Raw genomic sequence first — 11,749 nt, 5'->3', positions numbered from 1 at the left:
ACATTATTTCTATGCTAATAAGGTTTTTAGGAATAAAAACAAATATGAACTTCCGTACCATCAATCATTACTTTAATTGTGTATAGGTTATACTTATCCAAAAGGAGATTAAACTGTAAGTTAGTGGAGAGCAATAGGATCAAGCACTTCGCTGTGGAAGAGATTCACTTTAGCTCTAAGATGACAATAGGTTATACCTTAAAGGAAAAGATACTTTATGAAACAAGTAATCAAAAGACAGCTGTGCTCACTACATTACTATCAAATAAAATATAATTTATTTTAAAAACTGTGTCAAATATATGAAATGCACAGAATCTATAGAATAAAGAGGAGGCTCAGTATGGCATTAACTAGAAACATCAATATTCGACTGGTTGCAATAATAACAATAATCAAATAGTAGATTTGTAAGAACATAGAAAAAAGTAAGTATAAATAATTATATGCCAATAATCAAATGATCTAGAACAAGCAATCAAATATCCAGAAACATGCTATTTCAAAGATTGAAATGAAGGAACAATAAACTGGGCGAAACCTCTATCTGGGGAGGACACTGAATCAATGTACAAAAGCCTTCCAACAAAGAAAAGCCCATCATAATTTCACTAATTGAAACTATCAGAAATTCAGAGGAGACTTAATAACAAACATTGACAGAATATCTCACCAAATGGCAAAGGACAAAACTTTTTCAAAGTCATTCTATAAGGCCTGCATTGCCACAATGTCAAAGTCAGATAAACATGAAAAGAAACACAAAAAACAAAACAAACGAACCACAAAACAGGCAAATTGTCCTACTCACTACTGTTCCACATACTACTAAACTTACTAGCAAAACCAAAGATCTAGTGGCAGTCATACCTGACACAAAAACTTTGTAAAACACGAATAAGATGAAGTAAATTCCGCGATGATATTTCACTTAATTCAGAAAAAAGGTATATGAAAAGCTTCAACATTCATTCATGGTCAAATTTTTTAACAACTTAGAAAGAAAAGTGATGTTCCTCAAGATGGTAAAAACAAGCAAAACACCATTAATGTAATCCTCAATGTTGAAAACTAAAAACCATGTTACTATTTCCAATGACAAAGGATAAATATTCACATAATGGCTTCTTGACAACAACATACCAGTTTAAGTTATGAGATAGATCTTGTGGGTGGTGGTACAGAGTTCCCTTATTGCAGACTTGACCACAGTATGAAAAAACAGAAAAGCAAAACTGGAAAGTTTGCTACTTCTGCCTTTCTGGGACCCAGAAATTTTGTGGGAAGAGCTGAAGTGGGAATACCACATTGGGCTGCATTCTGACTAGTGGACAAGAATATTTTCCACCCATCAAGAACTCAGCGATAAAACTACCCAACGTCTTGAAAAGTGTGTCCAAGGGGCCTAGCGCTGTGGCATAGCGGCTAAAGTCCACACCTTGAATGTGCCAGGATCCATATGGGAGCCAATTCTAATCCTGGCAGCCCTGTTTCCCATCCAGCTTCATGCTTGTGGCCTGGGAAAGCGGTCAAGGACAACCCAGAGCCTTGGGATCCTGCACCCACATGGGAGACGAGGAAGAGCTCCCGGCCACTTGAGGAGTGAATCATCGCATAGAATATCTTCTCTGTCTCTTCTCCTCTCTCTATATATATCTGTCTTTGCAATAAAAATAAATAAATCTTAAAAATAAAAGTGTGCCCATGGTTTTAAGAAGCAGTGTCTGATTTCCTAGACCAAACTGTAAGGGAGGTGGTTAGATACATCTTCTGATTTCAGTAATTTTAATTGATGTAGTAAAAAACAAAATTTATGTTAAAAAAGAGATTGAATGCAATTTTATGAGTCAAAAGCATTTCTGCACAAAACTCTTGGTGTCTGTCGAAAGAGGAATGACTAGAGAAATTGTGGTACACCTACTCTGCAGAATGCTACTCTGTCATGAAGAAGAATGAGATTCTACCATTTGCAACAAAATTGTCCCAACTAGAGTCTGTCATGCTCAGTGAAATACACCAATCCCAAAAGCACAACTCTGATATGTTCCCTCTGATATCAGGTGACCTTCATGCAAAGTACAAGATCTACAGATACATAAATAAACAAAGTACGTACATGTATTCATCTAGAGGAACTGTATAATGGAGACCATCCTACCAAGATGTAAAGATAGATTGCAGTATGAGTCTCTATTCATGAATAAAATCGGGACTCCAAATGAAACTATTAAATGTATTTTGACAATAAGATATTGGATTTTCTACCATAATTTATACCTACAATGCCATGATACAGTTAAAGATCAGAATGGTGGACTTGTGACTTCTGTTGACTGGTTATAATACAGATGAGAACACTGGAGGTTGGAGAGGGATTGGAGAGAGTGAAAGTGGAAAACCTTGAGCCTAAGAAACTGTATTATAAACAATAAAGAATTAAAATGAAATTGAAAATAAATAAAATACCCACAAAACAAGCACGCAACAACAACAACAGTAACAACAAACTCTTGAACTGGGTAGTAAATATTTTTTAGTGAAATAGAAGTGCACTCTAATTCACAAGATCCGTATTTGTGGTGATAATATGAAATGTAAGGTGGCAATATATTAATAGTAATAATAATAATAATAATAATAAAAACCTTCATTTCTAGGGTTCAACTACAGACGTGCATGGTGTTAATTTTAGCAAAGGTCCTCAACTCCATTTTCAGTAGAATAAATCAAGCTGTGTCAATTTGATTTTCTTTTTAAAGTAGTTATCTATTTATTTATGAGAAGTTTCTATAGAGAAAAAAATGAATGACAGAGAAGTTTCCCATGCATTTTATATCCAAATATCCACAACCCAGGGTCTGGGTTGAAAAAGGTTGCATTTAATCAAGTTCTTTCATTTGGTGGTGGAAATCCAATCATGTTATGCATCACTTGCTTCCTGTCGGGTAACATATAACACATGTTGGCTTAGTGGACTAAGAGTCAAGTGGCTTCTGTCTGAAAGCAGTGGAACTGTTCTCAAGGAAATGTAAGCTTGATGAATTCCAAAGGAATCCTTTTGAATTTAAATTTTGGGGATGTGAGAATTTTTTCTAAATATATTTGTAAGAAATTATCACACCATAAAATACTTTTCGTTGATAAAACATATTCATGATGTAATCTAAAGCCTTCCTGATTTAATATGCCCCTCATTTCACTGCAGGCCTGATATCCTAGAAGTATGAGAATGGAAAGATCTGTCCTTCATCAAGGATTTTTTGTCCCCTTGTTCAAGTACAAACCATAGGAAGGATAGAAAGGATGGCATTTTTTAAATATAGAAGGGGAATGATAGAATCTGGAGGTGGATAACATGTCCAGGGCAATGTGATCATCTTTATTTAGAAATAAAGATAATTCTTACATGGAGGAATACTCCATTTTTCTTTTCAAGGTATCTATACACAAATAGTGTTAAATAATGACTGGAGAAAAGCAGATTTGTTGTGATAACATTTTATTTATGCAGCAAAGGATTTATAACCTATGTGCAGGCTACTTACATGGACTTCAACATATTATACCATCTAGTAATACAGTCTGTATCTAAAAGATAAAGCTTAGTACAGGCATAAATTAAAACAATTCTGAATTGAAAATGAAAGAGCAAAGGTATTAATGTCTGATAAATACAAGCTGGTACATCAACAGATTCAGATTTCAGAAATTCATTTGTGGAAGCACAAATGGCAAAAAAGATGTAAGGACACAAAGGGAGGATTGCAACTTTGAAAAAAGGGCAGATTTAAACATTTGGGGGTTTTTTTGTTTGTTTGGTTTTAGCATGTATATATGGAGAGAGAGAAAGAGAGAGAGAGAAAGAGAGTTTCTGCTCTTTATATGGGTCATGACACTGTTGGTATAGGCACTGGTACAAAATACGATATTTTGTTGTTTAAATATATGGAGAAGTTTCATTGGAAGTCTGCTAATTTTGTTCCATAGCAGAGATGCATTGTATCAAGTTTCTTTGATTCCTGTTTCCTGGGTTTGCTTTACATCCTCTATTTGTAAAATTACAAGTGTGTGCTTATTTTTATTATTAATTTTTAAATTTTGGATGGAGGTTGGTCTTGTATCAGAGCAAACATGTATTTGTCCTTTTGGAAATGGCTCATTTTCACTGAGAACAATGATCTCCAATGTGACCCATATTGCAGGAAGCCATGTAGTTGGGTCAAATGGCATTGGGTATGTGATGAGCACTGCTCCTCGGTTAGCGAGGCTGTGAGGACTTTCTGGCTGCATGGCAAGGCCTGGCAGAATATCTCTGGTCACCTCATTGCTCACCCCATTTTATGGACTCTCGATCAACTCTCTGATATTTCTAAAAGTCTCCTGAGGGTGTTGTTGTTCTTTTTCTGCACATGTGAAATGATTCCTGTAACTGGTATAACACCTCGAACTGATCAATCATGTTATGGGAGCAGCGTCTTTAGCAACTTACGGTAATGCCACTCAGCTAAAAGCATACAATAGTACATTGAGCTCACAATGTCCTGAAGCATCCTGTTATGTGCCCACCTTTGTCCTGGAGTTTGCTTAAGAAATGGCTTGATAATATCTTGGAAGAGATGGCAATCATTGAGGTACAAAAAGTTTGTTTACCATGTGCCTCAGACTTACACAACACATGATATGACGCATTTTGGTTTCTCACATAGAGAACAGAAAGTATATAGGGCATCTTCTAAAAGGAGAAGGCAACTTTTCTGAGTTGTCCATTATGAGCATTGGGCCATAATGGTCAATGCCTCCTGTGCCTCTCCTTCTTTCTTCTTATCTCACCAAACCATGCATCCTTTGTAAGTTCTGGAGTCAGCCAGAGCTGATACCATATGATCGCAAACAGTAAAATTTCATTTTTTTAAATAGCTGATTAGTATTCCATAGAGTAGACATATGTTTTTATCCATTCCTCCTCCAATTGACATTTAGGTTGTTTCCGTGTTTTTGTGATTTTTGATTGTATTTCAATGAATACAGGGGTACAGGTTGTATTCTCATGTGGATGTATCAGTTCTTTTACATATATTCCGAGGAATAAGATTGTTGGGTCATATGGTAGGTGAATTTTCAGTTGCCTGGGTATTCTGCATACCAACTTTCCCAGTGGCTACATCAGTTTACATTACCACAGCAATGCAGTAGGTTAGCTTTCTTCCCACATTCTCACCAGCAGGTGTGGATAGTTTTCTGTATGTAAGCCATTCTCACTGGGGTTAAGGGGAACCTAAATGTTGTTTTCATTTGAATTTTCTTTATTGTTAGGGAGCTTTAGCAGTTTTTCATATGTCTCTTAGCCATTTAAATTTGTTCATTTCAAAATGTCTACAAATTTGCTTCACCCATTTAACTAGTTTGTTTTGCTGTCATTGTGTTTCTGCAGTTCCTTGTATATCCTAGATATTATCTGTTGTGTAATGTGCAAAGATTTTCTCCCAATCTGTTGGTTGCATTTTTACTTCTTGATTTTTTCCTTTGCTGTACAGAAGCTTCATAGTTTGATTTAGGCCCGTTTGTTTATTTTGGTCTTGTATGACTGTGTTTTTTATGGTTTTTCAAGGAAGTTTTTACCTACCCGCATATCTTGTCAAGTATTTCCTATGTTTTCTTCCAAAACTTGGATGGTTTCTCAGTGTAGGTTTAGAGCCTTCATCCTTTTATTTTGATTTTAGTGAATGACGAAAGGTGAGGGTCTTCTTCTTACTTCTGCATGCAATTGTTCAATGGTCCCAACAGCACTTATTGTAGAAATCTACTTCTTCCTCTGGTTTGCTTTCTGTTCTCTTGTGAAATATTAGGCTGCTCTTCATATGGACTCAATTAGGTTGTTTCCATTTTCCATTTACCTTCCTCTCTTTTTATGCATCGGTGCTAGCTTTTTTTTTATATCCATCCTGGCTCCTGACTTGAATTAGTTCATCTTAGACCACTGCTGCCTTTTGAGAAGTGGATCACCAGTGGAAAGATTCCTCTCTTTGTCTCTACTTCTCTTTTTGTATATTTGCCATCTAAATAAATAAATAAATTTTAATAAAATGAAAGGTCCCTTGAGATTGTTCTCTCACATATTATATTATTTGTGTTGAAGAATGTTCCATGTGATATTCATAGTGCATATTCAGTAGTATTGGATGTAACCTTTTGTAGATGTCCATGAGGTCCAGTTGACCTAGAATAAAGTTGAACTCTGCTGTTTCATTTTCTTTTTGATGATCTTTCTCTGTCTAAAAGTGGGGTCATTGAATCTTTTGCTATTATTGCACTGAATCTTGTATTTCCTTTAGATAAAATTGGTTTGTGTATTTGGTTGTTCTAATAATTGGTGTTTGTGTGCTTTCAAATCTTCTTTCTGCTGAGTTGCACATTTTGTCATTATCATTGCCTCTTAATTTTTTAAAACTATTTTACATTTATTTCATTTACATTTATTTCATTTATTTTTGTTTTTATTAGAAAGTCAGATTTACAGAGAGAAGGGAGACACAGAAAAGATCTTGTGTCTGCTGGTTCACTCCCCAAGTGACTGCAAGGCTAGAGCCGAGCAAAACTAAAGCCAGAAGGCTGCAACTTCTGGGTCTCCTACACGGGTGTCGGGTCCCAAGTCAATGTTTTGTGTCCTGGCTACTCCACTTCTGATCTAGTTCTCTGTTTATGACCTAGAAAAACCACAGAAGACAACTCCATTCCTTGTAACCCTGTACCCACTTGGGAGACATGGAAGAGGTTCCTGGCTTCAGATTAGCTCATATCTAGACGTTCAGCTATTTAGGGAGTGAACCAGCGGATGGAAGAGTATGCCTTTTCTCCTTGACACTGTCTCACTCTTTTAAAACTTCCCTTCCAAATAAAATCTATCTGATGTCTGTCATGAGTGTTCTATGTGAACCAAAGCAAAATACACTTTGATTTACAGTATAATCTTTCTGAATGTTGGTTCTAGATGAGTTAAGTGGAAAACAGAGGACTTTTTTGGGGGGCATAAATGCTCTGTTTTTCTTACCCTTTTGCTTTCTTATTACTCAATAATATTTTAAGGCTGTAGAAATCACTAAACTTGCAATTGAGCAATTTTCAGTTACTGACTGTTCCCAGAAAAAAACCAAGTGTGGTGTCATGATGTTTACACAGAGATGATTAATTTGGTTAGCTGTTTTGCTTAGGACACACTCAGGTCAAAAGTCCTATTTCAAACTGCAGTTGGTATGGATGACACGAAGGTGTGGAGAGAACAGCTCCCCTGTTGGTAAGGCCGTGAGGAGACTCCAGCTATGTGACAAGCCCTGGCGGATGTCTCTCCGACCACTTCAATGCAGTTTCACCCCCATTTTTGCATGGACACTCAATCACCCCACTAAGAATTCTGTAATCTGTTGAGGCATTGTTGTTTGCCCCTGTGAGATGGCTTTTGCAACTGATGTGAGCTTGGGAGTTAATGTTATTGATAATGTCTTGGTGAGTGGGCCTTTCGCTACACACAGGAGTACAATAAGCCCATATGATTTCTGGACACGTTAGTTTGTGCCTACCAATTGCCCTTGAATCTTGCCCAGATGTGAAGTATGCCTTCTGGGAAATGGCTTGTTAAGAATCTTACAAACTAATGGAAGTGATGGGAGTATGAGTTGAAACTGCTACGGCAAAAAATATAGTAACTGTGACCCTAAAGGTCAGCTTGTCCTTGCAACTCTTTGGAGCATAGAAAATGTAGCTGTTTTAGCTGCTTTTATAATTTTTTGACTAGAGGAATTATAGGGTGATTTTATTAATATCATAGAGATATATTTTTGATTATTATTTGTTTATGAGGTTGTAGGTCCTGCTTTTGTAGGGGGATTTGATATTTGAAACGTTTGTCTTGGATCTTTTTTTTTTTCTCTTTTGATGTATTTCTCCCATTAAGTGATAGATAAATTGTGGAAATAGAAATGTAGTAGGAATGTATTACTAATTAGTAGGTAATCACATGTGCCTTGGCTTTGGAGTCCTGGCTGTCACCTAATGGCTACTACTGAAGAATGAATAATGGATTGCTTTGAAGAAACTGATTATAGTGACTTGTAGAATTATCTTAAAGAGCACCTGGTTGAAAATGAAATAAAATTAATTAAACATCTGTTCATGCCAACTTAGTTCTGAAGTTAAAGATAGTAAAATCAAACATTTGTGCAGAAGTTTGTGATGTGTCTAAGTAAATAAAAAGGACAGCTTCTTGAGCTGTTACAAGAGGGCACCAAGTGACAGCGTTTGTGTCTTTTCTTTTCGCTGACTCCACACACCCTTTTCGAGCTCTGAACTCGGCTGGAGCTGGCCTCCGGGACTTCTCTGAATATCCCATATAAAATTATTCCTCCTTACCCCATTCTCAACACTAAATTTTTAATTTTTTAAATCATTGTTAAGAATTATTAAATGATTAGTAAGGATGGAAGGAGGATTGCCCCCTACCCCCGAAACCAATTCTCTGGAGCAGGAGCAGGAAAATGAAAAGAAAAGAAGTGAAACTGAATAAACTGTAGTCTGCTGTCTGCTGTCTGTGACTGTGAGACCTGGGATCTGACGCTCCCAGGGGTGTGAATCCAGACTTTGTGGAACTTTGCATTCCAGAGTTGGGAGGGATTGGAGTTAGACAGATGCATGAAAAGAAATTCTTGGAGATAAAGGAACAGGTAAGTTCCCTCCCTTCCTTCCTAGGAAATTGATTGAGAAAAATGAGAAGGCTGCACCTGCATTTCCTGGGGAAGTTGTCTTGCATAAAACTCCAGTTCAGATTCTTATTGCTAATAAACCTAAATATGTCTGCCTGAGGGAGCTAAGAAAAGGTAGGAGGAAGCCTCACACCAGAGCAGGGAGCAGGAGAGGAGAATAGAGCTGGGGGAGGTGGGGGTGTGCAAGTTAGGAGAGGACGGTTAAAGATGGATGTCAAATATGAAATAGATAATGAGACAGTACCAGTGTGCTGGTTTGCAACCTAAATGTCCACAACAACTGGGCTGGACCAGGGAGTTAGGTGGAATGCCACATGTATCCCACATGGGACCAGGTGCCCCAAGTATTTTGTCCATCTTTAACTGCTTTATTGACTGAAGTAATATTTTCTCCCTTTAACTGTGCAAGATTCAGTGAAAGCTTTGTGGCAAAAATGAGCCTGAATTTTTTCAAGATTTATACATTTTTATTGGAAACTCACATTTACAGAGAGAGAAGGAGAGACAGAGAGAAAGAGCTTCTGTCTGCAGGTATGCTTCCAAGATGTGCATAATGGCTGGCTGGAGCTGAGACAATCTGAGGTCAGGGGTCATGAGTTTTTCCTGGGTCACCAAAGAAGGTGTAGGGTCCCAAGACCAATCTATACTACTTTCCCAGGCCTCAGACAGGCAACTGGAGGGAAGAGGAACAGCTGGGATACAAACCAACACCAATGTGGGACCCTGGTATGTGCAAGACGAAGACGTTAGCCACTAAGCTACAGAGCTGGGCATGAGCCTGAAAAATTGATGGCATGATCTTGCTGTTCAACTTTGGGGCAGCTTTACAGTATGTGCCATAAGTATTAGACTTGAGATGCATAGATTTTTCATGTATACTAATCTTACCCCTGAAAACATTGCCTGAAAAGAAGCTACAATGTCATTATAGAGGAAAATATTAACAGCATATCTTAATTGCTTATACAATTGTTGTATGTTGAGTTCATGGAAATTGAGACATGTAATTCTCTGCAATGAGTCTCTACATTGGATAATTCAATAGAATGAAAGGGATTTTCTGCTGTACTGTTATCCTTGGACTACTAACTTGTGAGACAAAAGACTACATACCTTAAATTTGAAGTTCCTGTATCCTTTTATGTAAGACATAGAAAATTTTCTCATGTTTGAAACATGTATTTATTTATTTGACATGCAGTATTATGGAGAGAAAAAAAGATACAAAGAGAGAAAGATATCTTCCATATGCTGGTTTATTTCCCAAATGGTGTTGGGATGGCCAAAGCCTTAAGCCAGGGAATTTATCTGAGTCTCCTGCATAATTGGTGGCCTTCCAGCTACTGAGACCCTCTTCTGCTACATTGTAGGATCATTAACAGTCAGTTGAATTGGAAGTGAATCACTAGGGACTTGAACTGGAACCCGTTTTGAGTGCCAGTCTTGCAAGACACTGCTTATCCTATTGTGCCAAAACACTGGCCATAAAAATTCTAATTTTGAAGACTTGTGGCAGCAGCTGGTTACTTTGTAGGGCAAAGTGGAATGGAGTGGTTGAGATTTATTTATTTACTTATAATTTCATTGGAAGGGTTGATCAGATTTATAGAGAAACAGCATGAAAGATCTTCCATTCAATGAGTCACTCTACAGAAGTCTACAATAACTGAAGATGAAGTGGTCTGAAGTCAGTGGCCAGGAGAGTCCTCTGGGCCTCCCAAGTGGGTTCAAGGTTTGAAGACTTTGGGCCATCCTCCCCTGCTTTACCAGGCCATAAACATGAAGCTGAATGGGGAGTAGAGAAGCCAGGACACGAATTGATGCCTGTATGAAATTCCAGTGTTTGCAAGGTGAGGATTTATTCATTGAGCCATCACACAGGTCCAGGAACGGAGTTGTTTTAGATTAGCAGTGATTACTCAGTCTTGGTAAATTTGTGAGTGCCCCCACACTGGCTGGTGTCAAGAATAGAATTTAGGGCGGAAGAGAAGATGGCCGACGTAGGAGGAAGGCTGTGAGGGAGTCTCCAGTGAAAGAGGGATAGAAAGTCACAGAAGCAGCAAAGAGGAACAGCAGGGAATCGCAGGGAGAGGTCCGTGAGGCTCCCTGGGACAGTGTGGAGCCAAAAAGATCCACACAACTCGGAAGAACAGCGAGAACGGAGCAGGGCAAAGGTAGAGAAACCGACATCCCACTCCAGACCTGCTGAGTCACTTTTGAAAACGGCCTGACGGGAGACGCGGACAGCCCGGAGGCGGGGAGATCGGGCGGATCGTCGCCGGCGGGAGGCCTTCGGCAGCGGTGGAGGCAGACTGCAGCGGCCGAACGTTTGGTGAGCCGGGGGGTTGACGTGGCAGCCTCCGCATTCCTAGACCCCTGCCGAGGTTTTAGCCTCTGAGAACGCGGGGCAGACGGACTGAAACTGTTGGGTTTGTGCCTTGGGAACTGCGTGCAGTGGTGTTGGTGGCTGAGGGGGCCCCGGGGGGGCGCCTCGGGTGTTCCTACACTGGGGGGGCCAGTGCGTCTCGGTGCGCAGAGGCTGCTGGCGAGGATCTGGAGTCCTCCACATCCTGCCTGGTGGAAGTGAGATAACATCAGGAAGACCCTGGTCGCCACGCCGAGCGGCTGCGCCGAGCGGACTAGGCGGCCCCGCCTGCAGCAGCCGCCTCCACAGCGCAGGTGTCAGGTGTCAGAAGAGCTCTGCCCAGCTTTGGGAAGTGTAGTGCTGTGTGTCCCCGACACGCAGGTACCACTCCCATAGGGTGAACTGCTCACCTCTCGCCTCCCACCCTGCAGTTCTGAGCGTGGGCGACCCACCAGGAGAGCACTGAAAACTCCTGCATCACACTGACACGGTGCGAACCTGCCGTGAAATTATAACAGGGCGCCTGGGCCACTCCTCCGCTAAGGGCCGGTGTGAGAGAGCCACACAGGAACAGGGGCTCTGAACATCCACACACCACGAGTGGTGGATTCACTGCACAAGAGCCACGCCT

This window comes from Ochotona curzoniae, unplaced genomic scaffold (assembly GCF_017591425.1).
Source record: "Ochotona curzoniae isolate NIBS_2020 unplaced genomic scaffold, NIBS_Ocur_1.0 patch374, whole genome shotgun sequence".
Taxonomy (NCBI): Eukaryota; Metazoa; Chordata; class Mammalia; order Lagomorpha; family Ochotonidae; genus Ochotona; species Ochotona curzoniae.
The sequence above is the reverse complement of the archived record's forward strand: the minus strand, read 5'-3'. Positions refer to the sequence as shown.